Source organism: Copadichromis virginalis, linkage group LG14 (assembly GCF_057382275.1).
Source record: "Copadichromis virginalis isolate Kocher_CV1m ecotype Utaka linkage group LG14, C_Virginalis_male_GT1.1, whole genome shotgun sequence".
In the NCBI taxonomy this organism is placed as follows: Eukaryota; Metazoa; Chordata; class Actinopteri; order Cichliformes; family Cichlidae; genus Copadichromis; species Copadichromis virginalis.
In genome coordinates, this window is record NC_140631.1 from 11419846 (window position 1) to 11438671 (window position 18826).

Here is an 18826-nt window from a genome sequence, read left to right on the forward strand (position 1 = left end):
CTGGATCTTCTCAGTTAAAAGTAGGTGTTAAAAAAGCTTTAGAGAACTTTTTTCTGCCCCTGTTACTATAACCCTCAGAGGTACTTATGGTAAACTTTCTTAACCCAGGATCCAAATAAGCAATTTAATCCCCTGCCCCGGGACCTGAGCCCATAAAAACAGATTGCCTGTCTTGTCATATGGGGACCCACCAGACGGCTGCCGCAGATTCACTTTGAGTTTATTTTGAGGGAAGTAGGCTTTATTTAATATATAATCCAAATTTAAGGCTGAAATGAGGATCCCGCTATACGTGCGTGTGAATTTGACACTGATGTTCAAAGCGACACGGCGCCGTTTCATCTCGTCACAGATCATCCTGCCTCGCAATCACCGATTTACACATCACTCCTGCTGCTGTCACACCCGCACAAACAAACAGAAACACACAGAGGAGGGAGAGTCCTTTCCTGTGCCCTCCCTCCTCCTCCCCCCACAGAAAACAAACAAGCGCCACAAAAATCCCATAAAAGAATTAAGACTTTACAGTCAGCGTTAAAGTGAGTCAGCAGCTAAGGTGCAATCAATCATGAAAGATGTAGAGGGAACGCATCAGTGTTGTTTTCTTTTTTTTAAAGGATAAAGTATTGTATATGCAGATGAGAGGCCAAAAAATACATAAATGATCAATGACTTTGGAATAAGATGAATGCTGGAACATGCATTATGCAGGAGAAACAGCAATACTGACTGTTTATTTTTCTCAAAAACTTTAAGTTACTATGAGTACAATAAATGGATTTATTATTCTAATTTCAGGGTCTGTGTTCATACGTATGTGTGTCAGATTTATATTCCTTTGGGCTCAACAAACTGTAAACCCGGCTATATTAAATGAGGCACATGCACAGACTCACAGATCTCTATTACAGTCAGCAGGAATCAGTAGGTGTTTACTTTACTTATAAGCGCTTGCTGCATGTTGTTACTGGCAATCCTTCTACCTAACTGACCAGGGTATCATTATTACCTAAGAAAAGAAAAAAAAGAAGAAGAAGAAGAAGACGAAGAAGAAGAAGAAGGAGAAGGAGGAGGAGGAAGAATGGTCTTTTCTATCTAGCTATCCTCTCATCCACTATGTTTTTGTTAATAACTGAACCCCCATATCTGTCAAATAGTTCAGTTTTGAAGGAACTCTCTGAATCCAACACAAGAACAGTTGGTTCCCATTTTACAAACACTCCTGATAATATAGCCACCAGGAAGGAGGCTGGCAGGGTGAAGCGAACTCTGACAGTCGCCTGTGTTAGTGTGAAAGTTCCAGCAGACAATAAGCCGTGCACGGTGATTGTGAGGCATGAATGAAACAACTGATGCCAATCATCTAATAGAAGTGGGATTTTTACAGCTCCTTCTGAAACAATGTCATTTCCTCCTGGCACCTAGGAAGGACTTGAATGCACAAAACGTTAGTTTTTCAGTTATTCTGAAAAAAAGTGTAGTGTATGTGAAAATGAGCTTTATCTGACAAAGCATTGAGAAAATCCAAATGACTTTGCTTATTTTTCAGTAATTCCTAACTGTGTTTGTTGCTTATTCTAAATGGAGCCACTGTTAATTTAAAACAACTAAATCAGAATCAGAATCAGAAAGGGTTTTATTGCCAAATGTTGAGCAGGTTTACAACATTAGGAAATTGCTGCGGTACTTAGTGCAAACATACTGTCATATAACGCTTAAATAGACATGAAAATAAAAATAAGAATAAGAATTAAAAGTGCTAAGTAGATGTAACAGAGCGGAAAGGCTGATTTTTATCTTTCTCTTATCTTCTTTCCACAGGTGATTTGTGTTTTTAAAAAGGAAGGAAACCTTCCTCAAAGCGGGCAGAGCAGTGGAGCCGCCAAGGGAAAGCACACGATTAAAAAACTGTATAATTAAAATATAATTTATTATATTTAAATAGTTAAAAATGCAAAATGAATTAAACCAACCTTGGCCAAGGGGTAACACAATAAAAAGCAATAAAACACAACATCAACAGTCCAGTGGCATCCGCCACGATATAAAAGTCCAAACGGTGCAGAAACCAACAGGATTGTCGCCGTCCTGTCGGCCTCTTCATTCTGATGCCAACTAGAAAAAGGAGAGGGGGCCAGCGGCAGTCACCATTCTTAAATTCCACTGGAGGTTCGTCTTAGACGGGATGAATCGGGACCTACCCCAGATGGGCAGAGCTCCTAACTCCGCCCACCACTGTGTTGTGCTTCACACGCGTAGCCATAGACTCGCCGTCCCGGGGACATAAGGCGCCATCCCGCTGCCTCTCTATCCCCTGCCGTGGGCCTCTCTCGGCGAGGAGCTACCTCCCGTCAACACCAGCACAGACCTCTCCGCTCAGCTCCGATCACTCCCTCCAGTGCGCGGTCGTCCGCGATCTCTGGTCTCGTTCTCCCTTGCCGCACGCCTTGGCCAGCTGCCTATAGCCGGGCCTCTGTGCCGCTCTGCGCGGCCGTCGCCCACACCGGTTACCATGCCATGTCTCTCCTCCTTTCAAGCCTTCTCTCAAGCTTTTTCTCCCCCTCTGCTCTATGGTCTGCCAGGCCCTCTTATTGGCCTCTCTGGGATCTCTCGCAGGTGTGATCAGTTTACTATCAGGTAGGGGCGGAGTCTTTCCAGGACAATTTGACAGTATAACGAAAACATGCAACAACATAACCACTGCACAAAACATGACCAATACATGCAATATAAAAACTAAGTAAATACACTTCACATTAAAATATTAAAAAGGTAAAACAACAAAACATGCAAAACTTAAATAACTTGTCCCTTTCCACCCCGTGACATCCCCCCACACTGAAAGATTAGCAGTCCCTGCTAAAAACCCAGCTTCCAGTCATGAAGCTTTCTTGAGTCCGGTTCTGTCTTCTACCCCCAAGCAAAAATATAAAAAAAAGTGCACCATTCAGTCCAAGGCCACAAACGAGCAATCACTCTCACGTCCTCGTAGCATAGCTACCCGGAAGCCATAAGGTCCTACACTGCACCCGGCTGCTACCGTGGGGATACTTCCAGGCCTAACCTGGATCTCGTGCTTAATCCCAAGCACTGCTGCCCCACCTCCCGCAAGCCTGCAGCTGGCCTCCCATGACAACCTCGGTTGGACGTTCTTCATTCATTCTTGGTGTGGCCAACACTTATACTTGTGCACACTGTCCATACTCATTTGCTCAGGGGACATACGACCTAAAACACACATTATTGAGGCACTAATATACACATAACATTATATCTTGCATTTCCCCTGACTAACCCAACTGCTCTGGCTCCGTATCCTGTCGACAACGCCAATTATGTAACGGAGCGGAAAGGCTGATTTTTATCTTTCTCTTATTTCCACAGGTGTTTGTGTTTTTAAAAAGGAAGGAAACCTTCCTCAAAGCGGGCAGAGCAGTGGAGCCGCCAAGGGAAAGCACACGATTAAAAAACTGTATAATTAAAATATAATTTATTATATTTAAATAGTTAAAAATGCAAAATGAATTAAACCAACCTTGGCCAAGGGGTAACACAATAAAAAGCAATAAAACACAACATCAACAGTCCAGTGGCATCCGCCACGATATAAAAGTCCAAACGGTGCAGAAACCAACAGGATTGTCGCCGTCCTGTCGGCCTCTTCATTCTGATGCCAACTAGAAAAAGGAGAGGGGGCCAGCGGCAGTCACCATTCTTAAATTCCACTGGAGGTTCGTCTTAGACGGGATGAATCGGGACCTACCCCAGATGGGCAGAGCTCCTAACTCCGCCCACCACTGTGTTGTGCTTCACACGCGTAGCCATAGACTCGCCGTCCCGGGGACATAAGGCGCCATCCCGCTGCCTCTCTATCCCCTGCCGTGGGCCTCTCTCGGCGAGGAGCTACCTCCCGTCAACACCAGCACAGACCTCTCCGCTCAGCTCCGATCACTCCCTCCAGTGCGCGGTCGTCCGCGATCTCTGGTCTCGTTCTCCCTTGCCGCACGCCTTGGCCAGCTGCCTATAGCCGGGCCTCTGTGCCGCTCTGCGCGGCCGTCGCCCACACCGGTTACCATGCCATGTCTCTCCTCCTTTCAAGCCTTCTCTCAAGCTTTTTCTCCCCCTCTGCTCTATGGTCTGCCAGGCCCTCTTATTGGCCTCTCTGGGATCTCTCGCAGGTGTGATCAGTTTACTATCAGGTAGGGGCGGAGTCTTTCCAGGACAATTTGACAGTATAACGAAAACATGCAACAACATAACCACTGCACAAAACATGACCAATACATGCAATATAAAAACTAAGTAAATACACTTCATATTAAAATATTAAAAAGGTAAAACAACAAAACATGCAAAACTTAAATAACTTGTCCCTTTCCACCCCGTGACATAGATAGATATATACATGAGTGCAGGTGGTGAACAGTGCCAAACATGGAATGCTGCAGTGAACACAGCGTAGGGTCATGTGTTAGTGGTGGGAACAATCATATGGTTATTGTTCATGTGTCCAACAGCAGAGGGGAAGAAACTGTTCTTATGGCGAGAGGTTCTGGTGCGAATGGACCGGAGCCTCCTGCCTGAGGGGAGCAGGTCAAACAGACTGTGTCCAGTAGTGATGGGTCGTTCGCGAACGAAATGGCTCTTAGAGCCGGCTCTTTGACGTGAACGACGCGAGCCGGCTCCTTATCGCGAGCCGTCACGTGGGTTTTTTTTTTTTTTTCTTTCTCTCAGCCTCTCTCTCGCACTTTTTTTCCGCTTCACTCTGCACGCGAACCTTGTGCTTTATGCTGGGCAGAGGGGGGAGGGGCGGTAGTTACACTCAGTAGCACAGGAACAGAGCCAGAGAGAGAGAAAGAGAGGCAGGGACAACAACATTAGAAAGGTATAGTAATCATCCACAACTATTTTCAGTTGCAGATGATAAAGGATTGAGAAAGTTTATTCATGCAGGTCCGTATGACAGAGAATATGCATGTTCTTTTAGTTTTCATATTATAATTTATATTTAATTGTGTTGTGGTTTGCAGTGTTTTGTGTTCTTTTCACTTTAAATTTGTGAAAGGAAAAAGCTGAAAATTTAAATAGTTAAAACTTGAAATGTGAATAGTTGATTTTTGTATTATATGATTTATTTATTACATTTTATGTGGAGTGAATAAATAAAAGTATATTTACGGTGGCCCCTAGAGACAAAGCACATACAAACTTCAAATCACGTACGAACTCTGAAGCATGTACAAACTCCAAAACACGTAAAAACACGTACAAACTCCAAAACACGTAAAAACTCCAAAACACGTAAAAACACGTACAAACTCCGAAGCACGTAAAAACTCAGAAGCACATAAAAACTCAATACACGTACAAAAGACAACAGAAGTGCTCCAGGATGCTGGGCGCAGTGTTGAGCCTTTGTTATCTTGTGGCTACACAAGCCAGCAAGTACCAACGACCGGATTTGGTGTGTGGTAATAACAGGTAAATGAACTTTTTTTAAAATTATTTGAATATATATATGAGTGCCTGTGTATAAATACACAAACAATACACACATGCTTTCAATTGTGTAATTTAAGTGATCTAGTAGCTCGGCTTTGGAAGTTCAGTTCATGCTAGAAATGTGTTTTGGAGTTTGTACGTGTTTTGTCTCTAGGGGCCACCGCATATATTTATATATAAACATATATAAATAAAACCACTTGTTTTTATGTTAGTAATTCCTTTTGTGCATAATTTTATATTATTGTTAATAATAAATTAATTAAAGCAACAAAACAACCTGAAGAGCCGGTTCGGAGCCGAAAGAGCCGGCTCTTTTTAGTGAGCCGAACCGAAAGAGCCGGATCTCTACAAAGAGCCGGAAATCCCATCACTAGTGTCCAGGGTGAGAAGGGTCAGCTGAGATCCGAGCTGCACGCCCCAGTGTCCTGGAGGTGTACAGGTGCTGCAGAGATGGGAGTCTGCAGCCAATCACCTTCTCAGCAGAGCACACAACACGCTGCAGTCTCTGTTTGTCCCTGATATTGGCTCCAGCATACCACACGGTGATGGAGGAGGTGAGGATGGACTCGATGATTGCAGTGTAGAATTGCATCATCGTCCGTGTTGGCAGGTTGAATTTCTTCAGCTGCCTCAGGAAGTACATCCTCTGCTGGGTTTTCTTAATGACGGAGGTGATGGTGGGCTCCCACTTCAGGTCCTGGGTGATGGTGGTACTAGGGCTGGGCGATATATCGAGTTTTTTAAAAATATCGATATATTTTCATACGAGATATAAGATGTGACAATATCGTTTATATCGATATAGTCTATGTTACGTTATAATTATACTTGTGGAGCCGCAGGTTTGCCTCTCTTTCGTCCACTTTTGTCTCTACACAACGTTACTCGGCCTCGCCTCGCCTCTCCTTCACTGAACACAACTCCGCCTCCCCCATAGCTTCACCTGCAGGCAATGACAAGATGAAAGCGGAAAATCTCCGTTAGTGAGTTACCGTGCGTGGGGCTGGACGGCGTCAACGTGTTAGCGAGCTAACCGCGCTAGCGAGCTAACCGCGCTAACGACATGCAGCCCGGAAGGGCTGCACGGCCTAAAATCCTTTCATTTTCTCAAAAATCGACAGTGCGCCTTATGTATGAATTCTGGTTGTGCTTACTGACCGCGAACCGATTTTATGTGGTACACAGCGCTCAGCAATCTGTCAAAAAATGTTTTAATATGACTTTGCTAAGCTACGGAGCTGCACCGCTTGATGGATTGTCGGAGGATTACGGCTACCGAGGAGGAGCCTCGCGGAGTGATACGTACTGTGTGTTTATAAGGACCACAAATGGCACCTGTTCAGAGACGTGGTGCAGCTGTGAAATCTCTCTTTGTTATTATGCTCAGCGTCTATTAGTTTACATTTTGACTGCACAATTGTGAGCTTTTTGTTATGCACAAAAACAACATTGTTTTCTTTTATTTATGGACCATGATTATTTAATAAATGCTGATAATTTATTTTTGAGTAACTTTTTCATGTACATCTACGCTGTATGTAAATAAAAGTGCCCGTGTGACATCTGGGACACAGTGTGACTAAGAACTCTCTTTTTGTTCTTAACTTATGGCTTTAAAAAAAAAAAAATCGAGATATATATCTTATATCGCCATCCAGCTAAAAAATATCGAGATATGACTTTTGGGTCATATCGCCCAGCCCTAGGTGGTACCCAGGAAGCGGAATGAGTCCACAGAGGTGATGAGGGTGTCAGTCAGGATGATGGGGGGGTGGGGCGGGGGGGGCTGTGTGCTTCCTGAAGTCCACAATAATCTCCACTGTCTTCTGGGCATTCAGCACCAGGTTGTTGTGGCTGCACCAGGACACCAGACGTTCAACCTCCCTCCTGTAGGCAGACTCATCCCCGTCCGAGATGAGTCCAATAACGGTGGTGTCATCTGCAAACTTGATTAGCTTGACAGACTGGTGGGTGGAGGTGCAGCAGTTGGTGTACAGGGAGAAGAGCAGGGGAGAAAGAACACAGCCCTGAGGGGAGCCGGTGCTGATGGTCCGGGAGTCCGAGACATTCTTTCCCAGCCTCACATGCTGCTTCCTGTCCGTCAGGAAGTCAGTGATCCACCAGCAGATGGGATCAAGCACATTCATCTGGGAAAGCTTGCCTTGGAGATGGTGGATGGTGTTGAACAGATGTTATCAAAACCAGAGATGTGTGAATTAAATTTGAAGCCATTTTGACTGACTTGCATTAATGCTCACACATGTCTCTATCTCACCCCACAGCGAACTCTGATTAAAAAAACAACAACTCTGTCTTCATCATCACAGAGACGTGAACAACAACAACAACAATCTTTATTTATAGAGCACATTTAAAAGCCTTGGGCATACCAAAGTGCTTTACATAAAACAATAAAAGGTTCAAACATTGATAACGGATGAATTATCACTCCGGCGAAGTATGAATTTAGGAGGTGTAAAGTTGTCAAAATATTAGAACAGCATCATTACTCAAAACAAATGTTGTTATGTGCATGAGAGTAATGTGGGCTTGTCATTTATGCATAAAAATCAAAGTAAACCATTAAAATGTATTGTTTATCTGCCTGAAAGTGTCAAAGGCCCCAGAATCAGTTGTAAAAAGCTGTTTTGGAAATTTAACACACTTCCAGCTTTCAACAACTGCTGTCAATTTGTCCATAAACACAGCACTTAAACCCTTACTGCTCCATTAAAGTTACTCATTGGCCCGACAATAAAGACTGTGCTCCAACTGTGCTCTGGTTGTTGGTGTTATCCACACCAGCAGGTGTACTTAGTTTTCTTTTTGCAGTGAGGTTTGCTTTAGATATCGCACCATTGAGTTCTGATGCCTACAGCGAGTAAAATAAGTATTGAATTGTCACCAATTTTCTAAATAAATATATTTCTAAAGGTGCAGTTGACATTAAATTCTTACCAGATGTCAGTAACAACCCATCCAATGACACAGGGAAAACGTATTGAACACACTAACTGAAATTTATTTAATAATTTGCACAAAAGCCTTTAGTTCTTTTCAGGTGATTGACTGGAAAAATTTTAGCAGCTTTACTTTCTTCCTCTGAAACCAGTTGAGAGTTTCCTTGGCTGTGTGTTTGGATCATTGTCCTGCTGAAACGTCCACCCTCGTTTCATCTTCATCATCCTGGTAGACGGCAACAGATTTTTTTTCATCTCGGTACATTTTAACCATTCATCTGTTCTTCAATTGTATGAAGCGTGCCGGTGCTGTATGCTGAAAACAGCCCCACACAATCATGTTCCACACCTAAACTTCACTGCTGGTGTGGTGTTATTAGGGTTGCAGTACCTTTACAACTCTAAACATGGAGTGTCTTATGGCATTCAAAGAGTTTAATTTTGGTCTCATCTGACCAGATGATACTCTCACAGTATTTCCCAGGCTTGTCTAAATGTTGTTTAGCAAACTTTAAACGCCCCTCAGCAAGCTTTGTCTTCACCAACATAGTCTTGCGTGGAGACCGTGACCATGGTGGCTTACTTATTGTTTTCTTTGAAATAATTGTACCCGGTGATTCCAGGTTTTTCTGTTGCTTTCTACAAGTGCTACTTAGCTCTTGGACAACGCTTCTCATAATTCTTTTCACTTCTTGTGGGGAGCACCTGGTCGTGGCCACTTTATGGTGAAATGATGTTCTTTCCACTTCCAGGTTATTGCCCCAGCAGTGCTATCTTTATATAGTCAGTAGGGCCTGAAAGTAAGTGGCAGGAATGCTTTCTAACTGTTGTCTCTCTTTATGTGTTAGATATTTTTCCCCTGTGTCATTTCTGATTGTACACATAATTTATGGACACATGTGGACTGGATGGGTTGTTACCAACATCTGATGAGAATTTCATGTCAATAGCACCATTAGAAATACATTTACTCAGACAATTAATGACTTGTTCAAATCTTATTCTTCCCGCTGTATATGAAAGCCTATTGTGCTGCTGATTGTATAACTAACAAACACATAAGTGGCAAACACATTTGTAGCAACTGAGTGGGAATTCATCTGCTATTTAAATCTGATAGGACTTGCAGTGCTAACCTGAAATAAAGCTGCCATGTTCCTCCATATCGACCGTGTTTTTCTAAGAAGCAATTTTTCACTGGTTGTATCTTTCAGATTGTTTCTCCAGCAAAGTTATTATAGAAATTTTGTCTCCGTACAGCATCAGTAATAGCTGGCAAAAGCATCACTGAACTGGCATCTTGCTTTCTTTCTTTAGCTATCTCACAAAACACTCACACTGACTCTCACACACATGCACACACATGGGTGCACAGCGACCCCAAGCAAACGCTTTCTCTAATACGAAATGACAAGACAGAGTCGTTCCAAACGGCCTTTTAAATGAAGTCATACAGAGTTATCGCTGTAGTCAAATGACCAAGCCAAAATGAAGATGGGTTCATCAGATATGCTGAGATGGAACAGGGGGATGGCGGGGCGGAAACATTCGATCGAGGTGACAAAAAACCCAATTGACTTTTTTTTTCTCCCCAACCTCAAAAACAACCAGCAGCGGGTGGGAAAGTTGATTGGCTGAGTAGAAAGTGTGACTGGAGAATTAATCCTCTGAAGCATAGATAAAAATGGATTGGGGAAAAAACAACTGCTCATACTCTGATAACCCTGTCGCCTCTATAAATGGGAGGGAAGGCCAGACTGGGGGGAAGAGGAGAGGACTTGTACAAAGCAATACAATAGTGAAAGAAAAGAAGTGTGCATTACATTTCAGCTCCGGTGGCTATATAGTGCCTGGTGTACAGATGTCAGGAGTGGAGGGGAAGGAAGCTGTGAATTGTAATCTTAGTCATAGGTCAACCTTCAAGGAGCAATGTTGGAAAGGGCAGCTTTTTGAAACTCCACTTTGCATCTGCAACTACAGGAAGGATGAATTCCACAATGATGCACAGCATCTCTGCTGACGTTTGCACGATGGCAGGGTTTGTGTGAGTCATGGAAAAATATATTTAATATTTTAACCGTGTACAATTTCACGTGAACAATCATTTCTCTACACGTCGGGAACTGTATTCTCAAGTGGACCTACTTTTAACTTCATTTCTCTCTTCCACTTCCAAAAATAAAGTTTGTTAGTATTCATAGATAAAAATACAGCAAGCTACAGTTTAAAGGAGTTTTATAATAATAATAATATATGTCTTTTTTTGGCTAATGATCTCCTGTTTTGTTTGGAAATAAATAAATAAATAAATCTGTGATGTAAACAGTATAAATATGCTGACCTTGCTTTCAACTCAAATTTCAAACTTCAAAGAGAGAACGAAAGACAAGAGTGCAAAAGACAGAGTGAGAGACAGCAGAACGAGGCAGAGAAGAGTAATTAAGGAGGAATGTGTTTATGGTTTAGCTTTGCTTCTTTAAGTGTGTGGGCACGCACAAGGAAAGAGAAACCACAGGCAGTTCCTTAGTCCTTGTGACTGAGTATTCACCACAGAGACGCTTGGTGGGCTGGGCATTGAAAGCAATAAAATGCCTGTCTCTGTATGATAACAACTCACTTTCCATTAGCACTGTCTCTAGATACAGACATCTATTACATTACAGAATAATCAAACCAAGATGATAATGTGATAAGTATTCATAACATGAATTTGTGTGCTCTGATTTTTAGTGGTGATATTATTACTGTGGTGGTGAGTCCTGATGAAAGTGTCCACCTCTGCCTGTCACTGTGAGTAGTGCCAGTGACAGAAGCAGTAACAGAATGGCCCCAGGTTAATGATAAAGAGACCTTATAGGGGTGGTAATGTTATTTTATAGGTTTTGCATGTGACGCTAACTTTGTGCATACCTGTTAGAACACCCTGATTATAGCAAATAAGATTATATTTTACAGTAATAGCTTCAAGTTTGGTGAGATTATTGTAAAATAAGAGAGTCTGTCCAACAAAGTTATTAGAGAAGCTGTGTCTCTGTCCGAACAACAAACAACTTGAGTGTTAATTTACCTCACTTTAAAAAAAACAAACAACTTTGTTATTTTAATATAAACACAAAATGAAACACTTGAGATACAACATCTTTTCTGTGAGACTTCCTGGGCAGAAATCAGAACTTTCAGAGGAAACCTGTGCATGCACTTGTAAGAACATTCAAACTCCACACAGAAGGGCCCTACCCAGGTTTGAAGCCAGGACTCTTGCTATGAGACTACATGTCTGTGAAGATTCTCAGTCATCCAGGTCATCGTAATCTAAGGAGCTTGAAAAGAAAAGCGTCTGGACTTCTTTAAGTTGCTTGAAGACGTTTCACCTCTCATCCGAGAAGCTTCTTCAGTTTTAGGGTCACATGGTGGAGAGTCCCAGATTTAAACATGTGATTAGGTAGAGGGTCATCAGGGGGTCCTTTTGTCCCTCTTTGGGGGGAAACTCCCACTGGGTTTAAATCTGGGACTCTCCACCATGTGACCCTAAAACTGAAGAAGCTTCTCGGATGAGAGGTGAAATGTCTTCAAGCAACTTAAAGAAGTCCAGACGCTTTTCTTTCCAAGCTCCTTAGACTATGAGACTACAGTTTTAACCACCGAAACACCATGCTGCCCAGTGGTTTGATCGTATTAAATAGAGTTTAAGGCACAGAACTGACTTATTTGCTGAGTGCCTGGTCAGCCTTGCGTGTGCCCATTTACAGTCTGGTCCGTATGTCTGTGAACGTTCTCAGTCATCCAGGTCATCGTAATCTAAGGAGCTTGGAAAGAAAAGCGTCTGGACTTCTTTAAGTTGCTTGAAGACGTTTCACCTCTCATCCGAGAAGCTTCTTCAGTTCTAAGGTCAAATGGTGGAGAGTCCCAGATATAAACCTAGTGGGAGTGACCCCCCACAGAGGGACAAAAGGACCCCCTGATGATCCTCTAATCGCCTGAGCCAAGGTGTGAAACTGGGTGTGGGTCCCAATCAGCCAGAGTTTCGGGTGAGTTCATTGTGAAACCTGGCCCCACCTTATCATGCGAATTCCTGAGGTCAGATGGCCCAGGATGTGAGTGGGCGTTAAGGCGTCTGGGAAGGGATCTCAAACCTGGATTATAGATGGCAGAGAGTTGGTGTCGTAAACCCCCGCCTCTGTTCAAAGATGGTCGCTCACAGTGGACATAGATGGCTTCTTTCACTCCTCTTTCGAACCATCTGTCCTCTCTGTCCAAAATGTGAACATTGGCATCCTCGAAAGAGTGTCCTTTATCCTTGGTGAAACGTCTTCAAGCAACTTAAAGAAGTCCAGACGCTTTTCTTTCCAAGCTCCTTTGACTACAGTCTGGTCCCTTTCTAGCATTTCACTGTGACTGGAGACACAAAATTTAACAAAAGAACAAACCCCCCCCCCCAAACTAATCAGACATTTAAATCACCTTCATAACTGGAATATGGACATTTTAAAGATGGGGAAAAGGGAAAGCTAATGCTAGTCAGCACCCATAGCCAGTCACAAACCCACAAGCCAGCAGCCTCGGTATGAGCAAATTGCAGAGACAAGTGGATGCAGAGACAAGGCTGGATGCCCTGCTATCTGGTGAAGATATAAACATACTGGAAAATTATGCCTGAATTTTGTTTTGTTACATGCACCTGGTGCTGTTGCTTTTGCTTAGTGAGATGAAGTACAATATGTTATGTAAAGGTGGGTGTACCACAACTCATTTTCAGTTAATCATTTGTACCTTCTTCCAGCAGCACAGCATTTTATATTCAGTTGTAAAAGTGAAGGGAGAGCCTGTAACTTACTGCAGTTTTAGAGGAAATTATAAAGTTGAATGATTTCTTTAAGAAACTTCTTTGAAGAAAAGTAGATTTACATTTTTATATACCTGTCAATTATAGTTTTTCGAAAGAAAATCAGAATTGGCAGGTCACAGAGAAAAAAATTAAATGCGCCAAGAAAATTGCAATCAGTGCATCTCTAATGTTAACCCAAGTGACTACATACCAATCACCGTAAGATTGATAACTTAAGTAAAATCTTCTATGCTGCAGCTGCTGGGAACAAGGTCTGGTCTGTAAACGTACTTGCTACTTTATGCTTAATCATTATCAAAAATTGAAGTAGGCAGGCATTTGTATATCCCTTTTCTCAGCTTACTGACCACTAGAGGCACTTTACACAACATTTACCCATACAGTCATACAGTGCTTCTTTCTATACACTTTATGGTCTTTATCTACCTCACATTCACAACAGGTTCTTCACAAGTTACCAAACAGCATTGTTAGACAACAGAAGTAAAAGTAGGAAAATTATAGTCCTGTTGGCCAGCTTGCATTCTAACACCTGCACAGTGCAGGTAATGGTGACTTGTTTATTAGATTGAATCTGTGTATAAAATCCCAATAATAGGATAATGGATATGATTAAAGATTATGTATATAAGGACTAACTGTTATCACTGTAAATAACAATTAAGCAACAATAATAACAACAAGACATTGCACATTATATCAGCTGCTATCAGATAATGAAACTGTGGCTCATGATTTATCGTCTATAGCTATTTAAAAAAACATAAACCCCAGCACATCAAGGCAGAGAGCTGCACTTTGACACAATTTAAAAGCAGCTGTGGCCAATAAATAATGCCGGTAATCTGCTTCATTTGTAGGAAAGAATCTGAGCATTTTACCACCTGCCTTCCTTTAATCACAGAGAACTCACACGTTAATACCAACAAAAACTCACAAATTGTTCATTCAGTTTGAATTCGTTCACTAAACTATTTGGTGAGTAATGCTGACACTCCAATCCAGCATTTCTTGAAAAGAAGATGATTCAAGGACACGCTGCACCGTAAGTACCAAGAAAAGCATCAAAAGCAATGCATGAAGTACCACGCACAATATGTAAAGAGCATTTAGAGGCGGTGGTGTTAATCATGAATGTATGCATCGCTGCAGTCGCTGGGAACATTCAGCTGTGTTATCATAGCTTACCCATCATGCATTTACCATAACCACAGTACCTTAATAATACAACAGCTAACATGTGCAGATATGGTGTGTGAAACTGCAAACTAAATGTAAGCCAAATGGACTTTGCAGAATCATTTAAAATTGATGTTCATATCTACTAATAAGGTTGGAAAATCAAAGCACGCAGAGAACAGATTGTCAATGTGTGCTGCCAGTCTGTATTAATTATACATGCAATCATGACTGTGTGCAACGAGCAATGACAAATCACAAAACGTCTCCTCCTCTAATGCAAAATGTGCTCATTTGAAACAATTTACAGAAATGTCTCCAGTTTGCCTTAGATCTGGAGAAAGTGCACGTAAAAAAAGAAAAAGAGTGACTTTGAATTTGCGTGTAGCGCGAACTCGAGTTACAGCTAAATGTAATTTAGCAAAACAAAGACGTTTGATTTGGCCCTTTCAAAACTGCCTCCTTCACTTTAAGAAACGTTGCAACACGGGGGAGGAGGATGATGATTAATGCTGTGAACACTCGGCACTCATGACGAAAAAGCTAGAAAAGTGCTTTGACCTGCAAGTTAAAGCCAAATAAATACACAGATCACACAGGCAGCATGATCAGCTGGTGATATCACAGAGAGTGGACCAACATGTGAAGCATAACAGAAAAAAACAAAAACAAACAGACTATTACTGTTGCTTGGGCTTTCGCAAATAAACCTGTAGTGAGCGTTAAATAGGGCTTTGAACAGGAGCAGGGACGGCAGGAGTGAAAACAGGATGCAACTTTGCCTACATGGATTCTGTCAGACTGCTTTATATCCCAGCTAAACTGTTCATTACAGTTCAAGGATTACGGCGCCAAACTCTATTCCGCTCTTTAGGACACATGTTAAGAAGGAGTAAACAACAAGACAGCTTTGTGCAGCAACTGCGAAATTCACTCGCTTTACCTCGCTACATCACAGGCCACTGCTTAAAATAACAAAAGTGACTTTATTCGACAGAAAATGAGGAGCTGTGTCAAAATAACAGAACATTATCGGTACTTTTTTGGGTTTTTTTACAAGGAAATATCGCATGGCTTGGGTCTTTCATATTAAAAACTTTACGGTAGTAAAACGTGAATATTGTTACATGTTTTGGATTTTTTTTCCCCCCCTTGGGCTGATTTGCTCTCGGAGACATTTATCCCCCGCTGGCTCTCAGTGTGACATTTGGAGGAGTGATGTGGCAGCGAGTGCAGAAGAGGCGTACGATTATGCTCAGCTAATTTGAAACCATTAGAAGATAATCAGGAGAAAGCACTTGCAGCTCTTTAGCTTTTAGTGCTTGGAAGCTTTACCGCCAATTACCTGTCTGCTATAAACAAGGTCAGCTAAAAACTTTCCCCTCCGAACCCCCCCATGGAAAAAAAACCAATATAACCAGCTGACTGGAGCTGTCACTGTTCAAACAAGCACATGCTGCATGCTGTGCCTTAACGCTGGTGTTATTTTATGTTCACATTTGTGTGATTTTGCTTTTTTCAGCATCTCCACTTTAGCACCTTGACCTCACATGGCAAGCTGTTATTGTAGAAAGTAGGAGAGCACTTAGAAATCATTTTGTCTGAACTTTGGGGTCAAACACACAGGGAAAGTAAATAAAATGCTAACAGAAAAGTTTTTGATAAATCTGCCACAAAGAATTGGCACCCCTACACAATAATATGGCTTAGTGATCGATTTTTGAAAGAGCAGAGGAGGCCAGAGGACGCAGAAACTGACAGAGGAAAGTAAAGAGCAAGCTGTAATCGTAGCGTCTACGTCTCCAAACATCTGCAATGTGTGCACGGGGCCTTGTGGCTGAACCACTGATTATATTCCCCTAAACAGACTCACTCTCAAACACACCTTATCTCAAAGTAATCTATCATGTTAACTCAATGTAATAAGACACACCTGCGCTTACGTGACTGACACAAACAAAAGCGAACAACTGTTTTGACTGTACTGTAACACTGCAACAGAGGCGAAATATCAGGGAGATTTTGAGACACCAAGGGTTGCTTTTCTGCAGCGATCCACATGCATACACACTGTTTCCTCTGCAGAACTGAACTAAAGAGAGCAGGTCTGCGAAATTGGCTGCTGCTGCTACAGCTGCAGGAGAAGAACCTAGAGTGACCTGGCAGTGCCAGCTGGGATCCACTCCTCCCCTTACACACTGTTTCTAAAATTGAAGAGAAGAAGAAGGAGAAACAGGAGATGAGGGAGGTGATGACAGAGAAGAAGACAGCGCCTCTCCTTCATCCCAGCCGTAGCCATTAGCAGCAGCAGTGCTTTAAAAACCCAAGATGCCAGTGAAGCTTTCAAAAGAACACTGGATATGAGACGGATGGCTGCTGGAGGCATCGATGGAAGTCGGGGAGAAAGGCGTGAAAAAACCCTTTCTGTGTAGTGTTTTAGTGAAGGTGTTTGAGCCTCACACATCTCCGCCCATTCCTTATAAAGTAGACCTTGTGCTACTCGGGGACACCAAGGTGAATAATTAAGGAGATGTTGTTGTTTTTAGTCTGTTTTAAGAGTTGGGTTTTTTTTCCAATGGAGGTCCTGCCAGTGCAGCAACTCATAAATCATACGAACATTTAATTGGTGTTTGCATTGAAAGAGATGAAACAGAAGGTGGAAGGTAGAAAAGTGTAGTAACAGTTTTTTCCTAACAAGCTCCAGACTATCAACCAAGGAGAACCAAAGAAGTGAATACGCTGCCAAGTATTTTTTTTTACTTCTTTTATAAAATCAACTAATGGCAGCTCTTGTCCTCATGAAAAATAACTGCGTTTATACATTCCACAGAGGCGTTGTTCTTATCTCGGCCTAGCGGAGGTAGCTCCGTAAATCCTTCCCTTCCTCAGGCGCTTTGCGCTTTAAGCTTGGCACCTGTGAAGTGTAGGGGACTTGCCAACAAAAGGCAAAGCAGACTTTGTATTCAAGCGGTCACATGATTTAGAGGTTTATGGTATCACACCGCTAATATGATAATGAGAAAAACAAAGATGGCCAGACAAGCTAAATCCAAGGTTACTGAATCTTGGCTGCGTTGTCCATCTTTCCCTCCACAGGAACCATTTTTTTATAGTTATTTAATACCACTTCCTGGCCTTTGCTCTTCTGCTTCCAAGCACCATTGCTCATGATGTCACTTTGTCCATATAAGGGTTACTGGAGCGGGCAAGACCTCCCACAATCCATACACCTATGCACCTCAAATCAGACGTCTTTTATAACCAACTACTTTCCATTTTCCCTCCATTGTGAAACGACCATCACCCCCGCTTTCTAACTCCAAACCTATTCCCTGTCTCGTTTAGTACAGCTGATTCAGCAAAACCTCGGAACCAAAAGTTGCAGCGCAGGATGGTTTTCCATTTTCGTGTTTCTGTTAGTACTGTTTACTAAGAACAGCAGGATGAGCGATGTTTACCTACATGTTTTTAATAAACGGGTAGGCGCTGTGGTGGTAGGATTGAAAAAAAGAAATACTCCATCATCACTAAGTGAGTGCATATATAAACCGAGCACTGATTTATTACACTGCTCTTCCAAACTGAGACAGTGGCTTATTGATTTATGCAAATTGGAAGTAAAACTAGAGGTTTCAAGCCACAATGTTCTCTCTCTTTGTCCACTTGGGCAGTAAAGTGGGCCTATCAAATTACAGCTTGACTTATTGTGACATTCAGATGGCCTTTCAGAGTTACTCCCCTGATCCTCAGAGGCCCTTGAGGAATTTAAACCAGCAATCTGCACTCACTAATCAATACTACCTGATTTGCCCCCATTTGCAGCAATTCACTAAATTGAAGCGCACCCCATAATGTGGACCATCAAGCGTGCATACGTGTCTGGATATTTCTGTGTTTGTGTATGTGTGTCTATGTCCGTTAACACTTCAGTCCCCTCACCAGACTAGAAGCCTCCAGACTCCTTTGATAGCAGCTATTAACTTTTAACCTCAGAGCAGGTCCAGAGGTTCTTTACTTCAGTCCGCAGCGGTGATGGACTCTCGCTGCTCTAATAGCAAAACGACCAAAGGGATTGATGAGCACAAGCCACCTGACACTTAATGATGTAATCTGTAATTAAAGAAAACCACTCACCCAAATGCACATTTAGACGTTATAAAGGACAGTACAGACAGTTTGGCAGATGCCCTCTGGGAAATAAAATGAGGAGCAGCAGATTATGGGCCTAAATATCTTTAATTATATGTGACGACACTGTTCATTTAGTACACTTACAATTAAATCTCCACACTTAGCTCCTATCACCGAAATGATTTCTCCTTGATTACACATCACT

At 42.3% G+C, this 18826-nt stretch overlaps 1 protein-coding gene across 3 annotated transcripts in view; it reads right to left on the reverse strand.

Annotated features, from left to right (window-relative positions):
* The window catches only part of lsamp (limbic system associated membrane protein), a 484055-nt gene that overhangs the window by 39231 nt on the left and 425998 nt on the right, over positions 1 to 18826 (reverse strand). The window lies entirely within an intron of this gene.